At 36.2% G+C, this 19,373-nt stretch overlaps 1 protein-coding gene across 1 annotated transcript in view; it reads right to left on the minus strand.

Annotated features, from left to right (window-relative positions):
* The window catches only part of LOC123857291 (zinc finger protein 133-like), a 48,022-nt gene extending 34,374 nt beyond the window's left edge, over positions 1 to 13,648 (minus strand). The window contains exon 1 of the mRNA XM_045894000.3: positions 13,272 to 13,648. The gene's annotated coding sequence lies outside the window, so the exon portion shown is untranslated. The remainder of the gene's footprint in view (positions 1 to 13,271) is intronic.
* Positions 13,649 to 19,373: the final 5,725 nt, after the last annotated feature.

Here is a 19,373-nt window from a genome sequence, read left to right on the forward strand (position 1 = left end):
TTGGAATAGTATTTAGCGGTCACTTGAGAATACAAAAAAATCTGATTGTTTTCTCAAATATATATATATATATATATATATATATATATATATATATATATATATATTTAGCACACTTGCCAGACTCAAAAATGATCCATGCAGGGCATCAAGAATCCTAAGACTTAGACTCTGCCCTCAAAAGACTTTCTGCCTAATGGAGGAACTTCTACTTACTTCTCCTGCCTGGGATTGCTTAGGGATATACTTAACATTATCAGGAGTATGTTAATATCTTTAAATCATATGATTAGATGCACGGTTCAGATTTTTTATTTTTAGGAAAATGGAAAAATACCCAACAATTTGACGTAGATGCTTGACAAGAGTTCTCTAGGAACTCTTAAGTGAAACATACTGATATTCATGCTACAATCTATATTTTCTTCTATAAGATGATATATGTTTTGTTTTGTTTATTAAGATTTATTTATTTGAGAGAGAGCATGAGTGGGAGGGGCAGAGAGAGAGAGAATCTCAAGCAGACTCTGTGCTGAGTGCAGAGCCCAATGCAAGACTCCATGGGGGGGAAGGGGGGGTCAATCTCACAACCCTGAGATCACTGCCTGAGCTGAAACCAAGAGTTGAATGCCTAACTGATTGCACCACCCAGATGCTCCTAAGATGATATATGTTTGGGCACAATTTTTAAAGGCAGGTACACTGAAGATGATGTGCTTGCTTTGATGACATGAGGGAAAGCAAGGTGGTTCTATGGTTTTTTCTCATTGCACCTTTCTCCATGTCAGGAAAATTTTCCTTTTCCAGGAAAATTATAACCTTTTATTAAAACCTATTACTTTTCATCTTTATAAGACAAAAACAAAACAAACACTAGACTAGTTATTAGGTACTCGAAGTTTACTATGTAAAATCTAATTTGCTTCCATTTTTTTCTTGAAATAATACAAAACAAAACAATATTTCCAGCATTTCAGTTGGTAGAGATGGAAAGATTAGTGGCAGAGGGAAAATGTTCATTCCTAGGAACATTTTACATTTTTTGTCCAGAAAAGTAACCCTCCCCCCCCGCCAAAAAAATCACTGGCATATTAATATCTTCTAAATAAAGAAGGAATAAAATTCTACAATCTGACTCTTCAGAATGGTATAAAACAAATCACAAATAAATGAATGCTTATAGTCATATGAATTGGTATGTAGAAACCTTATTTTGTGAATAGAACTAAGGAAAACTAGCTCAAATTTATTTGAGAGTATTTCAGAAAAGTTAAACTGGAACTGCTTCCTCAAACTTACTTGCTTGATACTAAGGTTAGATTAAGAGAGAGAAAGAGAGGAGCCTGAGGTATCATCAACATATAACATTTCCTTAAAATAGAATACAAATACATGTGTGGTATGACCACTACAGATCTGAGGGCCCAGGAGAGATCCACCCCCCCACCCCCCCGCCAAGTTGCCTCCTCTTGGGAGGACTATAATCGATCATCTGCTGAAGTCACTTGCTTGATGCAAAAACTACCAAAAATTGGTAGAATTTCACTCCTTGCTTGTGATGTCCCTTCATACTTAACAAACCAAAGAAACCAACGTTGAACCACAGCATGAAGGAACAAAAAGGTTCTGCAGAATAAAACACAAGCCTTCTCAAGCACCCTACTGGTCCTTTTTTCACCAAGAACTAAAGAACACTTCATGTTACTTCTTTGAATATCTAAACATTTTTCCTTGCGAAGTAAATTATTGGCTGTCTTGGAATAGCAATTTAATACTGCTACAGAATGAAGTCATTTTAAAAAGTGCAGTCATTCTGTGCTGTATCTATTAAACCAACAAATGTTTACTTTCTTTGACCACGGTTATTTGTGCATACCTTAAATGAGTTTCTATATTGGTTACATTATTCATGTCATTAAATTGCTTTTTACTGACTTCACCTGCCACCTCCTGAAGGGAAGAGCCAATTATCAAGATTAAATAGCTTTCTTATCTCTATGGGATTTACCACTTCAAAAAAAGCAAAATGCTTGGCTTTTGCTGAAGGCTGAATATTGAGTTTTCCTGCTGGACAACAAAGAAAGTCTCACCAGGGCCCTAATACATGTTCAATACGGGGAAAATTATGGACTAATAAGTGCAATAGTGCTTCAGCTACTAAAATTGTTCATGAAAAGGTTGGGTTGGGCAAAACCATTAAAATTTATAAGATTTCATACTTAAATGAAGACTTTTTATCCCTGTTGATATATTATTATATAATGACTATCATTTTTCTAATTGCAGTTAACACATTTCTTTAAAACAATGCTGATCTTTTGACCTACTAAATAAAAAACAGCAAATACTGAGTAATATAATATACTTTTGAACCAAGATCTTCAATCTCACATTCCCCCAAATTTGAAAAGAATTCAGTACTGGCTAAGTGGATATAATGGATATTGCTTTACATAGAACTTAGGTTACAAGAAGTTTTGAGCTAGAAAACCACCTGTTATTGGTGACCACTGAGGAGCTAAGCAGTTTTTAGTGGCATGAAAATGAACTTGCCACTTAGTGCTAACAGCAATTTTTGCAAGTGGTTCTTGTTTGAACCTGTGTGGTTCAGACTCTAGCCTGCATCATAACTAAATGCGTGTAAGAACTCTTGAACGAAAAGAAGGAGGGGAGCAGGAGGAAGAAGAGGGGGAGGAGAAAAGAGAGTGGCCTTGTATTAGAGTCAATTAAATCATATCTTCTTTTGCAAAATGGAACATGGATAGCACCATACTCATTTTCAAATTTGCTTACAGGGATGGAGCACCGTAAATATTCAGTAATATAAATAATTAAACAGTAACATACCAACAACATATACTTTTATTCTTTGGGTTTTGTTTTTCAAGACCATTCTTTCATTTTGTTTTGTTTTCTTGATGAATTGACAGTGGAGGACAATTTAAGAAGAATCTATCACAGTCTTCACATAAATTTTATATTTCAGAAATTTCCCGTCCAAATTCACTAGTAGGAATGTCTACCCTAATTTTTTGGTGCTAATAAATATGTAAATTTTCAAAATAAAGACTTTGTCCTTTATCTTGTAAAAATTCACAGTAAAAAATAATTATGATTATTTTTCTTCACCTACTTTAACCATCATTAATATTTTGGCAGTGGGGAACTACAAAGATTTCTGAGACAGTTAAATTATAAGATGCTCAAAAGGCAAATATACTATTGCAACTCTAGGAATGTGATTTCCTCTATCTTGAATATTATTGCATCATGAGGGTTTACAAATTATATTTTTATAATAAGTTTTAGCATATGTTGAGAAACATCTGCCTAAGTGAACAATTTTGAGCATTTCTTTTTTTTTCTAGAAGAACATATATGTGATTATTAAATTTCAGCTCTAGGGTTAGAAAAAAGGGCAGAAAGTTCCAAAGAATAACTGTGATTTAAATTTGCCTGGTTCTCTATAGAGTCAATTGAAAAATAATTAAATACCTATAAATGGAGCAAGATATAATGATATTGAAGAACAACATGCTTTTTTAAAAACAATCCATATTCTATTAACTTTATTGGAAAATAATGTATATTAGTGGCATCCTATTTTATTTTGTGAAGGTCAAGTAGATTTCATGTGCAAAGAAAGACAAATCAGAAAACTTGAGAAGGATCCAACAATCCTTACACTAAAAGGAAAACCCAGTTATGCTAGATTGAATGATAGTGAAAAATTCCTTTCTTCCTTTTAGGTTCTTTGGCTGGCTAATAATAAAGTTGAAAAGGACAGATTAACAAGAGAAAAACAAATTTAGTTTCATACATATGGGAGCCCTGTAAAAATATGAGACTCCTAGGCAGGAAGGTAATTAAGGTTTATATACCACCCTGAGCTTAGGAGAAGGGGGCGGAGGTCTGGGACTTCAAAGGTGAGGAAGACAATTCACAGGAAGATGAGAAGAGCAAAAGTTTGGTGAACAAATGGTTCCTATGCCATGCAGAAAAGTCTTTTGGATAAAAGTTATCCCTGGTAATAGTTCTCCTCTTGGTTCAAGCCCCCTATCTAAATTCTTGTAGGCAGGTTGCGGGGGAGGTACAAAGCTTTCCTGAGTCTGCTGGGTCTTAACTGCCTTCAGCTCAAAACAATCCACATGTCAATGTGCCTCACTTGGAGGGGCAGATTCTGCTTCCCCTCAGGTGTACTGAACACTATGTGCACATAAGGAAACCATTCTAGGTCGAGGAAAGAGCCAACAAAATGTATTACAGGGGACGGTTTCTAGCACTCACAGGAGACCTAGAATAATACCAGTTCCCATAAGCCATAGTGGAAAACCTAATAATTCACATGGCAGTGTGCTAAGAAAGAACTTGCCTTGGCAGTGGAGAAAATTAACCCTAGACTGACCATCCTTCTGGTCCTATCTAGTAAAACATAAAAGCAGGACATAGATGGATCAATCTGTTTCCAAATAAAGGCATTCTAGAACAAGACTCAGGGACAATTTTAGAAATCTAAAAATATGCAGTACCAAATAACGTTACCTTTACAATGCAATAACATCCAATACAAAATTACCCCAGATATTCAAAAAGGCAGGAAAGCACAATTCATAATGAGAAATTCAGTCAATCCAAACTGAGCCAGTCGCAAATGATTGAATCAGTACATAGGGACATTAAATTCATTAGTACAATTTTATTACATGTCTTCAAGAAGATAGAGAGATCATTGAATATACTAATCAGAGACATAGGAGATATAATAAAGCCACGAATCAAACTTCTAAAGATGACTATTTGTTTCTCATTAACTTCCATGTCCATAGAATTAAAGCAGTAATTTTATATAAGCCTATAAGCCAGTACAACAGCAGGTAGTCAGATGCCGAAGTTGAGCCCTTGAGGGGTGACTAATCCCAATTGAGATATGCAGCATAAAGTATATAATAGAGTCTAAAAACTTAGTTTGAAAAAATATTATACAACATTTTAATAATATTTTATATTGATTACATATTGAAATGATAATAATGTTGATATTGGGTTAAATAAAATATATTATTAACATTGACTTCACTGTTATCTTTTTACTCTTTTAATGGCTACTATAAAATTTTAAAATGCCTATGTGCTTGCATGTGTGGTTCACACTATATTGCCAATAAATAGCACTGGTCCCAGAGAGGCGGAAACTGGGCCTTAGACAGGGAAGATGACCTGTCCATAATCACTATGGAAGATACTGCAAGGGCTGATACCAAATTCAAGTCACCTGACTCCGCATCCATAACAGGGGTCCTCTTGATACTGTCCTTCAGGGATTATTCCCAATTCAAAGATGCACACATACTATGTACTCAGATATACAATTATAAAGAACATGAAAGAGAAGGGAGTTTCACAGGGCCTGAGTGCTCTTTTCAGCAGAAATTGTTCCCTGTGTAATGATCATTGTATTTCTTTATTTTATTTCTAATTTGTATCTATAAGCATGAGATAATTATGGCCTTATTAAAATCTCTTTTGCTCAAGTGTGTTTTAAAATTTTCATAATAGAAAGAAAGGCTAATTAAGGATGTAAAAACTGCTGAGGCATAAACTGTAGCAACCAAAATTTCAATGATAAAGCATTGTTAAGGGATTGGCACAAATTAGTTTTAGTGAGTAACACTAGGCACAAAGTGTCTAGAGTTATGTCTTCTGATTGAGAGAAACCATCCACATGATATTTACAGATTTAAGAATGCTGCCTCAATTATGTCCTTTTCTTAGTTGGGAAAGTAAGAAATCCTCTGCAGAAAGCTCAGATCTCCTACCTAGAAAAATGTACACATACATAATCTTTGAAGTTGCAAACAATTTCAAAGGGCTTATGCTAGCCCATCTTCTGACTTTTAGATTGCTGAGGCACAGGTTAAGAACTTCTCCATCCTAGAACAAGAACCATATGATCCTCTCAATAGATGCAGAAAAAGCATTTGACAAAGTACAGCATCCTTTCTTGATCAAAACTCTTCAGAGTATAGGGATAGAGGGTCCATACCTCAATATCATAAACCCATCAATGAAAAACCCACAGCAATTATCATTCTCAATGGGGAAAAACTGAGAGCTTTCCCTCTAAGGTCAGGAACACGGCAGGGATGTCCACTATCACCACAGCTATTCAACAAAGTACTAGAAGTCCTAGCCACAGCAATCACACAACAAAAAGAAATCAAAGGCATCCAAATCAGCAAAGAATAAATCAAACTCTCACTCTTTGCAGATGATATGATACTTTACGTGGAAAACACAAAAGACTCCACCCCAAAACTGCTAGAACTCATACAGGAATTTAGTAAAGTGGCAGGATATAAAATCAATGCACAGAAATCAGTGGCATTCCTATATACCAACAACAAGACAGAAGAAAGAGAAATTAAGGAGTCAATCCCATTTACAATTGCACCCAAAACCATAAGATACCTAGGAATAAATCTAACCAAAGAGGCAAAGGATCTGTACTCAGAAAACTATAAAATACTTATGAAAGAAATTGAGGAAGATGCAAAGAAATGGAAAAACATTCCATGCTCATGGATTGGAAGAACAAATATTGTGAAGATGTCAATGCTACCTAGAGCAATCTACACATTCAATGCAATCCCTATCAAAATACCATCCACTTTTTCCAAAGAAATGGAGCAAATAATCCTAAAATTTGTATGGAACCAGAAAAGACCCTGAATAGTCAAAAGAATGTTGAAAAAGAAAAGCAAAGCTGGTGGCATCACAATTCCGGACTTCAAGCTCTATTGCAAAGCTGTCATCATCAAGACAGTATGGTACTGGCACAAAAACAGGCACATAGATCAATGGAACAGAATAGAGAGCCCAGAAATGGACCCTCAACTCTATGGTCAACTCATCTTTGACAAAGCAGGAAAGAATGTCCAATGGAACAAAGACAGTCTCTTCAACAAATGGTGTTGGGAAAATTGGACAGCCACATGCAGAAGAATGAAACTGGACCATTTCCTTACACCACACACAAAAATAGACTCCAAATGGATGAAAGACCTAAATGTGAGACAGGAGTCCATCAAAATCCTAAAGGAGAACACAGGCAGCAACCTCTTCGACCTCAGCCGCAGCAAGTCCTTCCTAGAAACATTGCCAAAGGCAAGGGAAGCAAGGGCAAAAATGAACTCTTGGGACTTCATCAAGATAAAAAACTGCACAGCAAAAGAAACAGTCAAGAAAACCAAAAGACAACCGACCAAATGGGAGAAGATATTTGCAAATGACATATAAGATAAGGGCTAGTATCCAAAATCTCTAAAGAACTTATTAAACTCGACACCCAAAGAACAAATGAGCCAATCAAGGAATGGACAGAAGTCATGAACAGACATTTTTCCAAAGAAGACATCCAAATGGCCAACAGACACATGAAAACGTGCTCAACATCACTTGGCGTCAGGGAAATCCAAATCAAAACCTCAATGAGATACCACCTCACACCAGTCAGAATGGCTAAAATTAACAAGTCAGGAAACGACAGATGTTGGCAGGGATGCGGAGAAAGGGGAACCCTTCTACACTGTTGGTGGGAATGCAAGCTGGTGCGGCCACTCTGGAAAACAGTATGGAGGTTCCTCAAAAAGTTGAAAATAGAGCTACCATACGATCCAGCAACTGCACTACTGGGTATTTACCCCAAAGATACAAATGTAGGGATCTGAAGGGGTACATGCACCCCGATGTTTATAGCAGCAATGTCCACAATAGCCAAATTATGGAAAGAGCCAAGATGTCCATCGACAGATGAAGGGATAAAGAAGATGTGGTATATATATATATATATATATATATATATATATATATATATATATACACACACACACACACACACAATGGAATATTGTGCAGCCATTAAAAGGAATGAAATCTTGCCATTTGCAACAACGTTGATGGAACTGGAGGGTATTATGCTGAGCGAAATAAGTCAATCAGAGAAAGACATGTATTATTTGACCTCACTGATATGAGGAATTCTTAATCTCAGGAAACAAACTCAGGGTTGCTAGCATGGTGGGGGTGGGAGAGATGGGTGGCTGAGTGATAGACATTGGGGAGGGTATGTGCTATGGTGAGCACTGTGAATTGTGTAAGACTGTTGAATTATAGACCTGTACCTCTGAAACAAATAATACATTATATGTTAAAAAAGAAGAAGAAGAAGATAGCAGGAAGGGAAAAATGAAGGGGGGGGGAAATTGGAGGGGGAGATGAACCATGAGAGACTATGGACTCTGAGAAACAAACTGAGAGTTCTAGAGGGGAGGGGTTGGGGGGATGGGTTAGCCCGGTGATGGGTATTAAAGAGGGCACGTACTGCACGGAGCACTGTGTTATACTCAAAGAATGAATCATGGAACACTACATCAAAAACTAATGATGTAATGTGTGGTGATTAACATAACATTAAAAAAAGAAAATAACTTCTCCATTCTACCTTAGTGCCCCTACTCACCAAGCCTAAGCAATAAGTGCCAGGTTAAAGGTGCATTATGTAACTTTTTTTCTGTTTAATGCTTACAAGTGATTGGAATAAATGCATAAAATAAGTTTCCCATAGGGAAGAACAGTCTGTCCTAATATTATTGGTAAGAAAAACTGAAAATAAAGTGTTACTGATTTGAAAAGAAAAGAAGCAAACTGGAGATGCTATATTAACATCACCTAAAGTGGACTTCATGTGAAAAAGAAAGAATATTACCAGAGATATAAGGGAAGTTTCTTAATGATAAAATTGTCAATTCATCAAGAAGAAAAACCCAAGAATGTTTGCCTCTCAGAAAGGTACTTCAAAGAACATGGTGAAAAAAGTTGACAGTACTAAATCCCTAATCCATAGTTGGGGATTTTTATAAGAATATCATTTTGATTATTACTATCACAGAAATTAACTTAATTTACATTTATGAAATACCTCACACACCAAATGAAAAAACAAAAACAAAACCACACACACACACATTCTTTTCAGATACACAAGGACTATTCACCATGATAGATTATATGCTGGACAATAAAAAATATATCTCAATACATTTTACATGATTAAAATCATACAGTACATTCTCAGGAAAAATGAATTAAGCTAGAAATTGGTAACAAAAAGATATCAGAAAAATTTCCAAGTGATTGAAAATTAAGTAGAGTACTTCTAAATAACCATAGGTCAAAGGAGAAAGCATACAAAAAATTAGTCAATATTTCAACCTGAATTAAACAATAAAACCCCCAAATTTATGAGGAAATGTTAAAACAGTTTTAGAGGAAAATTTATACTTAGATTTAATACTTAAAAAATAAAACAATTTGAAAACAATTTAAAAGGCTCTACCCTAAGAAACTAGAAAATGAAGAGCAAAATAAACTCAGAGTAGGTATAGGAAAGAATATAATAAAAAGAAGAATGGGAGTAAATGAACTAAGAAATAACAAACAAGAAGGGAAATTAACACAGCCAAGAGAAGCTTTTTTGGGGGAAAAAACGGAACTTGAAAAATCCCAAGAAAGACTCATCAAAAAAAAAATTACTAAAATTATGAAGGAGAGGTTATGGCTATTATATCTATAAATATTACAATTTTAAAAGAAAATATGAACATCTTCACACCTCCCCAAAATTCAGCAATTTAGATATAATTGATACTCTTCTTTAAAGAGCACAACTTATTAAAATGAATTTAAAAAATAGAAAACCTATATATATCTCTCTCTCTATGAAAAATTGAATTATTGTCAGTCTTTCAAAGAAAACTAGGCACTAATTAATTCACTGCTATATGCTACCAAACATTTAAGAAAGAAATCACACCAATCTTACAAAACTTTTTTCAGAAAATAGAAAAATATATCATTTTCCAAATTATTTCCTGAGACCAATATAAAGTAGTAACAAAACATGAAAGAAATATTACAACAAAAGAAAACTACAAAGCAATACCATACATGAACGTAACAAAAATTCATCAATAGGACATTAGAAATAAAACCTAATGGGGCGCCTAGATGGCTCAGTCAGTTAAGCATCCTACTCTTGATTTTGGCTCGGGTCATGATCTCAGGGTCATGGGAACCCTGTGACCAGTTCCACAATGGGCGTGAAGCCTGCTTGGGATTCTGTATCTCCCTCTCCCTCTGCCCCTCCCCCACCCCCACTCGCTCTCTCTCTCTGTGTTTAAATAAATAAATAAAAATAAATAAAACCTAGCAATATCTAAATGACAAGATATTATGACCAAATTGAGTTCATCCCAGGAATGCATGATTGTTTCAACAATCAAATGTGAAACTGTTATTCACTATAATAACAGTACAAGTAAGAAATATGTAGTTATAATAAATGAAATAAATGACAAAAATTAACATTCATGTGTAAAAACTCCCAGCAAAAGTAGGAAAAGAAGATACTTTCTTAGTCTGGTAAAGGGACCTTATAATTATCAGAATACTTAATGGTGAAATATTAAATGATTTCTCCCTGAGATTGAGGAAAGGTAAGGGTGTCCATACTTCACACTCCTATTCAGCACGTACTAATGAACCTAGTCAAATGAAACAAGTTAGTGAAATAAGGCAAGAAAAAATTAAAAAGCACATAATAATTAAAAAGAAAAACACACAACCATCTTTATTCCCAGATAAAATAGTTGTGTATATAAGACATGTTTAAGGACTCAACAACAAAATATGTAGAAATACTATGCAAATGTCACAAAGTTGAGGGATACAAAATAAATATTCAAGATTTTATATTTCTGAAAATTGGCAACAAACAACTGGAAAATGTATTGCCATTTGCAATAGCACCAAAATACATAAATTGCATTGGATCAAATTTAATCCAAAATGTGCAAGTCTGATACACTAAAAATTATAAAACATTGCAGAGAGAAATTTTATTTTATTTTTTTAAGATTTTATTTATTTGAGAGAGAGAGAGCAAAAGAGAGCAGGAGCAGCTAGCAGCGAGGGTAGGGGTGGGGGACAGGGAGAGGGAGAAGCAGACTCCCCGCTGAGCAGGGAGCACAACATGGGGCTCGATCCCAGGACCCCAGGATCATGACCTGAGCTGAAGGCAGACGCTTAACCGACTGAGCCACCCAGGCACCCATGCAGAGAGAAATTTTAAAAGATCTATGTAAATGAAAGATAAGTCAGACTTATTGCTTGGAGGATTTATAATTGTTAAGGTGTCAATTCTCCTAAAACTTTTCTTAAGATGCATTGCTATCTGAATGGAATTCCAGTAGACATTTTACAGGACCTAATAAACTGATTCTAAAATATGTGTAGATATACAAAGGAGTTAGAAAAACAAGCATTTTGAGAAAGAACAAATTTGAGACATTGCATCACCTGATTTCAAGAAGTTCTATAAAAGTATCTTAAAATATATAATCTCAAGTTATCATAAATAGATAATAGGTCAATGAAACAAAATAATAATGCCAGATATAGACCCAGACGATTACAGTGAAATGCTTTTCAACAGACTCCAATGCAATCCAATGGGAAAAGAATCACTTTTTTAGCAAGTAATGTTGAAATTACTTACTGAATATCCATATGGAAAAATAAAACAAACACACAAACCAAAAAACCCCTGACCCCTATTTCATACCAAATACAAAAAATGAATTTGAGTTGATCATAGATGTAAAGATAAAGGCTAAAATGGTGATGTTTCTAGAAGTGAATATGCAAAGTAGTTTTATGACTTTGTGGTATGAAAATATTTGTTAGATAAGGAAAAAAACCACTAATCATTAAAAGATGATTTAGTGGATTTCACCAATATGGAAAAATACTTGCTTTGCAAAGAGCATGATAAATAAAATGAAAAGGCAAACTGCAGGTTAGAGTTGCTAAAATTAAGAAGATTAAAATTCCAAGTGTTGTCCATGGTGTGGAACAGCTAGATTGCTCTTACCTTGCTGGTCACACTAAAAAATGATGCACTTTGAAAAACAGGCGGCCTCTGTTTCATAATGTTAAACTATACCTATTTTATAACCCAGCAATTACAGAGAGAGAGAGAGAGAGAGATTCCCAAATATCTGAGAAAAGATTTACAAGAATGTTCTTAGCAACTTTATTTTCTAAGGCAAAGGCTGAAAACAATTCAAATGCCCCATGAGCAAGTAAAAGGATAAAATATATTTTGGTTTCTTCCTACAATGGAATATCACTCAGCACTAAAAAGGAACGATCTCTTGATTCGAAAATATGTGTGAATTTGAGACTTTTTACAAAGTGAAAGAAACTGCACAAAGTGTATATACTGCATGATTCTATTTATAAAAATTTAAAGAATAGACAAAATTAAACTATGGTGGCAGAAATAAGATAAGTGTTTACATTTGAGTGGGTGTTTCCCGAAGAGGGATACTCAGGGAATTTCTAGAGTGATGTACATAAATACTCTGTATCTTAATTTACAAATGTTTGCCCAAACTCAATCTGACCGTACACTTAAAATCTGTGTATTCTCTTACCTATAAATAATACCTTTAAAAAACCACACCTGGAGTCAGTGAGAGAGAATCAGTACTCTAAATGTGTTTCTAACTCTAACTGGCCCTGTTTGCTGTTTGTTTAGCTCAGGTGAGAGGACACCAAAGTGAAAATATATGCATTCTTTCTCCACACCACTTAGCCTCCTCCAGAAGTTAAATCAGGTCATTTCAGAGTTCTGTGCATTCTTTGTTCTTTCTTTCCTTTCTCTCTTTCTCACTCTCTCTCTCCTCTCTCTCTGTCTCTCTCTGTCTCTTTCTTTTTTGTACAAGGTTTCAGGTATCCCAGAACCAGTCTGCCTTCCCTGGCTCTCTGTACCCTAAAACCAGACGCCTGCGTTAGGAGGCTGCTGCGGGGACATTCCCTGGTAACAATTTCCTCCTTGTATCTTGACTCTATTCCACTTCTTTGGTCTCTGTTACTTGTAGACAGTATGCTCACTACTCTTAGGACTGGAGAGAAACATGTCTTGGGTAAGAAAAATCCTTTGTCCCTGCGCAGGAAGCCGTCCTGAAGCTTCCTCCAAAAGGCCTTTGCGACCCCACTAGATCAGAATTCCGATCCTAGCAACTCTCCAATAGAGGCAGGAGATGCATAGAGCTGAACTGTGTGTCTTTAGCTCCCGTAAGTGACCTGCAGTAGGACCAGCCTGACACGGGCAGCGCCCCTGGCTCGGGTCACTCCCGCTCCGGACTCACCTGGTGCTGAGGCCCAGCGCCGGCTGCGGGGGCAGCGGGAAGTGCGCGGGGCTTGCATGCGGTGCCCCGGCCGGGGTCCTCCTTCCCCCGCTGCCTCCGCTCTCCCCCCTCCTCCGGGTCCTGTCGCTCTGCGGTGCGAAACCGACGATGGACCCTCTTCAGCGGCCGACAGACAGAGACGGACTAACCGACCCACATCACTCTCAAAACCAGGAGCCGGGTGCCTGGAATCCGCTTCGCCAGTGATGTCACTGGCGGCCTAGGAGAGCCCTGCCCGGGATCGCTGGGCGCCGCTGCTCCCGAGGCCGGAGGCTGCGCTGTCTCTCGAGCTGTAGAGGGAGGGGATGCCCAGCGATGGCCCCGCGCGCTCGGGTCGCCGGGCAACACACCCAGTGAGGCCGATGGTTTGTTCCCGCTTCTCTAGAGGCTGAGGAGGGTCGGGCTGGGGGAGAAGAGAACTCCAATCTGTCGGGAGTGGAACCTGAGTACTTACTCCACAGGAGGTGACACCGAGTTCACTGGGAAGGACAATCAGAGGCTTAGAGTCACAGGCAGGTGTCCCTCACCTGATTGCACAGTGTTTGGAAGAACAGTGTTCTAAAGAGGGTGTTTAGAATATTGTTTTGATTAAAAAGGCATAGTAATCTGAGGCAGGCTCTAAAGGGGGAGAAGGATTTAGGGAGCAGGAGTGAACAACATCCAGAAATGTACACTAAGGCCAAATGGCACTTGCCAACTCCATACCTGGGCTCCTTTCCTTTGGTGAGACTCATCACATAGAAATAATAAAAAAAACTGAGGATTCTAGAGGGGAGAGGGGTGGGGGGATGGGTTAGCCTGGTGATGGGTATGAAAGAGGGCACATACTGCATGGAGCACTGGGTGTTATACTCAAACAATGAATCGTGGAACACTACATCAAAAACTAGTGGTGTAATGTATGGTGATTAACATAACATAATAAAATAAAATTTAAAAAAGAAATAATCAAATAAAAAATACATCAGTAATTAATGCAGAGTGGTGGGATTGTAGGACTGGGGTTACTATGCTTTTTATTTTTTATCTGTTCCAAATTTCCTATAAAAATGCAGCCCTCGACTTCTATTTTGAAAAAAATAAATTTCTTTTCTTTTTTTAAAAAATTTTCAAGTTGTCATTTGTTGGGGGCAAATGCATATCCTCTCCTAGTCAAAGCTTTATTTTGAAGAGAAGCAGTTTTGCTAACCCATTGTCTTCTTCTAATGAGATTTAAATTTAAAACATAAATACAGAGCAGACGTAATGTCTTTAATAGCCATTAAAATATATAAGTAGTTTTGCAAGCTGTGTACCTGCCTTTGGGTAACAGTAAAATTCACAACAGATATAATTAGGCATATGCAATTGGACTCACATGTGAATTGCCTATTATTTGGGAGGGAAACCAGAGCACACTTTGTTAACAGACTCTGGAGACTTCTACTTCCAGAAAAGATGGGGACTCTCATCTTCATTTACATTTACATTTAAAGTTACATTTAGATGTAATTTTCTCTATTCTTCTCACTAATTACAAATAAAAACTCTGGACGTCATATTTTTAAAAATCATATTAGATTCTTAAAGGCAGAGACTATAAGGGTTAGCAAGAGGGAGATCTTTGCCGTGATGAAATAGTTCTGCATCTGGATTTCATTTGTAGTTATACCAATCTCTCCATATGATTAAAATGAGATGGAGCTTGTATTAGTTTTCTTGTGGCTGTAGAAACAAATTCTCACCAACCGGGATGGCTTAAAACAACAGAAATTTATTCTTTTAAAATTCTGGAGGACAGAAGTCCCAGATCAGTACCACTGTGCTAAAAGCAAGGTTCTAGGGGGAAATCTCATTACTTGCCTCTTCCGGTTTCTGGTGGCTCGAAGCATTTCTTGGCTTCTGATCACATCTCTTTTGCTTTTCACCATTGCTGTCTCTTCTATGTTTGTCCGTAGTCACCCACAGCTTCTCTCTTCTACTGTGATTATCACTTAGGACCCAACTGGATAATCCAGGATGAATTCCTTCTTTCAAGATCCTTAACTTCATCGCATCTTCTGCGTTATTAGTTAATATTTAACTCTTTTGCAATCTAAAGTAATATTTTTAGATTCTTGGGATTAGGAATTGAATATGTCTTTGGGAGGCCATTTTTAAAAACTTACCGCAGAACTATGCACACACATTGTAGCAATGTCGAGTTCCTAATATTGATACTATACGATAATTATGTAAGACAAAGCCATTGCGAAAAATTGAGTGATGGGTACGAGGACCTCTCTGTAGTATCTTTCTAGGGGATGTGAAAATATAATTATTTCAAAATAAAAAAGTAAAAACAAAAGTAGGTGTCTATGATAAAAAAATACATCTTTTTAATGATAGCTTTTCTTAACGGCCATTTAGAAGGCAATCATTTGAAATGCATTCTCTACAAAGGCATATGACTAGTGTCTAGGATGAAGATGTGTATGAGAGGGAATAAAACCAAATGTGTACACTTTTGATTGTGTGGCACATTTATGTTGTTATCCTATGTGCTCGATGCAGAAGGCAAGCATTCCAGACATTTTTACCAATTTTCTCTTTTTCAGAAGAAATTATCACAAAAAGATCAAGTAATTTGCTCATGCTCCCTAAATTGCTAAAATAGTGCAAATGGCCTTCAACATTCACCTGCATTGCTTCGAAATTTGCACTTACTTGATATTCTTTTTTTTACTAGTGAAAGAAAAAATTTGCCCCCATCTGTGTTGGAATTACTTTCTACTAGACAATACAGCATAAACAACAATCCTTATAAGTCATATTAACCCAAGAAATATCAGAATGAACTTTTCTTAGATTCATTTGCACAAAATGAGTCCTGAGTATGTTACTGCATCAGATGTCCTTAAATAACTCTGAAATTATTTAGCCTGTTATCTATTTCCAGCAAGAAAAATAAAATTCATCTAATTTAGAAGACCATAGGAAAGCACATCTTGGAAGATGAGCCTAAGTGAGGTTTTAAAATTTCTGCAATTCTAGATGTTCCTGAATTCTGATGCCACTTTGCCTCTCTTCTTGGGGACTTACAAGGCCATAACTTGTCATCATCTAATGTAATAAGTCACCAGTCACAGGGATACTCAAATCTTTTTTTTTTTTTTAAAGATTTTATTTATTTATTTGACAGAGAAAGACACAGCGAGAGAGGGAACACAAACGGGGAGTGGGAGAGGGAGAAGCAGACTCCCTGCTCTGCAGGGAGCCCGATGCGGGACTCGATCCCGGGACTCCAGGATCATGACCTGAGCCGAAGGCAGTCGCTTAACCAACTGAGCCACCCAGGCACCCGGGATACTCAAATCTATAAGTGACTTTTTAGCATCAGAGGATTGGTACATAAGTTTTAAACATCCACCTGTTACTCAAATACTCAGCAGATAGCTTCCATACTATACTGAGTCCAACACAGATGAACAATAGCTCTTTGTAGAACCTGCACATTAGTCTGTGACAGAAAGCAGAATATGTCACCCTAAAATATGCCATTTTGACATATTAATGATTCTGAATCAAAGTTACTTAAGAAATTACCAGTGCATAAAAGATACTCTGACCCTCCTTTTCCCCCCCTGAAATCAGGAAATGAAGTCTCTTTAAGCCAGAGTTAGCAAATTCAGGACCAAACAGGCTGTATAAACACACCTTGTCACTTCTTCACTAATTTGCTACCCCAAGCCCAAACCCCTTTGCTTTGCCAATTTTTCACAAATGTATTGTTTCCTTGTCTAAAAGGTATTAAAACCATCTGCTTTGGTCACTTCTGGGAGTCTCATATCTTTGGGACTCCTGTAGGTACAAAATTAAATTTGCTTTTCTCCTGTTAATCTGTCTTGTACCAATTTAATTATTAGGCCAGCAAAGAATCTAGAAGGGAAGAAGGAAAGTTTTCTGTCCCTACACCTATGTAAGTGATTTCAGGAGAATCTAAAAAAATTACAGAGAGCCCACTCTCCATAATCTAATAGGATGGGGAGACAATTACATCAATCAGGGTTTCACTGTAAATAATTCCATCTGGGGAGTACGATTTAATTTGGGGAATGTCTGAATACATAATCAGGTTTGGCCCTGGTTTTGTTACACCTATTCTTTTAAAGCTTTTTTTTTTTTTTAATTTTTATTTTTTATTTATTTATTTGAGAGAGAGAGAGAGAGAGAAACAGCATGAGAGGGGATAGGGGTCAGAGGGAGAAGCAGGGAGAAGCCCGATGTGGGACTTGATCCCGGGACTCCGGGATCATGACCTGAGCCGAAGGCAGTCGCTTAACCAACTGAGCCACCCAGGCACCCCTACACCTATTCTTTTAATTTATCTCTTCTCTTCAAGTGAATTATTCATTCTCTTAATAAATGCTTATTAAAACATGCTATGTATTACACACTTTATAACATAAGTTATAACTTACTTAGCCTGTAGAATTTAACCAGTTGTGTTATTTGCTAAATTCTACTGAATTGGAGATCTATAATTAATTTTCAAGGGCTAATTATACTCCTTTACAAGGAGCAGTAACTTCTATATTATTCTTTTCATGTATAGGATAGTATTTAATGACTATGTGGACTGGAGAAGAGATGGAGAAGTTACCTAAGTTTCCAGAGGTCATACAGCTAAAAGGTAACAAAGCCTGACTTTAACCCAGATCAACACCTTTTTGGTTTTCACTTTTGCATTTTTAAGCCTAAAGACATATGTATTAATTGTCTACAATTTGACTTGTTTGACAATTTAAATTGTTTGACTTCAATCTAAGTCCAGTCTTATTTTTGTTTTTCTATATATCACACCATCTAGTAAATTGCCTCTCTCAACTTACACTACTCACTGTATATGTATATATAAATACACACACACACATATATACATATATACACATATACACATATATGTACATACAAATATATATACATACATATATATATTAATATAAGCATATAAACCAAATACATAGTTTAAATACCTAAACTTATTTCTTTAAGGATCTTAATTAATGTTGACCAACTGTTGTAAGTGCCTTGTATTAGAGTTATAATACCTGCTACTAGTGCGAAAGCTACACAATAAAGACATTATCTAAGCTTATCTTAAGCTCTTCTGATTTAAAATTTTTGCAATGAAAAAATAAAATAAAATAATAAAATAGAACTTTTGTAGTGAAATATGTTGATATGGCACTTCACCAGCTTCCCCATCTTTAAAACGGCCTATTTTCAGGTTTTACTGAAGACGCTATCCTGTGTTTTGTTTTGTTTTAATTTACTCACTTAGAAAACCTGCAGTATTAGGACAGCATTAAAGAAGGCATTAATACTCACTATATCAAGTCTCCATTGATAGATTGAGTTATGCAGTTGCTTCAATACATCTTGTAATTCATCCATAAAACCTAGAAATAAAATAATGTGTGTTATAGATCTCTGTGGTATTAACCAAGAAAGGTAACGGATCTGACTCAAACTGCGGGTCATATGATTCATGAAGTCAGATCACACAAACGTGCCTCAAAACTGAGATCTCATGCAAAATCCCACCCAAAGGTGCCCTCACACAAATATCATTATCACCAAATACCTGGTACTCAAATAGTTTTAACTGAATAAGAAAGAAGTGAGTTATTGTAGTGTATGTGTGTGTATGCATACGTACTTTTATACATACACGTATATTTGTATATTTGTTTATACATACATAAATATAAATATACTCTAAATACATGTATAAATACAAATGCAAATATAAATATTATAACTTTTTTTCTTTTGCTTGTCCTATCTCCATTATCTTACTTCTAAAATAAACACTGATTTTCCTTCAAGAAAAAATAATCCTCATTTTTCTTAATCCTTAATCCTTGTGTTTGGTTGTTTATTTGTTCTCACAGTTTTATTGAGGTATAATTGACAAATGAAAATTTTGTATATTTAGATTGCAAAATGTGACTTTTTCAAGGTGTACAGGGTGATGGTTTTATATGCATATACATTGTGAAATGATTGCCATAATCAAGTTAATTAACATACCCGAGACCT

The sequence above is a fragment of the Mirounga angustirostris genome, unplaced genomic scaffold (assembly GCF_029215605.1).
Source record: "Mirounga angustirostris isolate CCGP_5_RB_7025 unplaced genomic scaffold, mMirAng1.0.hap1 SCAF_13, whole genome shotgun sequence".
Taxonomy (NCBI): domain Eukaryota; kingdom Metazoa; phylum Chordata; class Mammalia; order Carnivora; family Phocidae; genus Mirounga; species Mirounga angustirostris.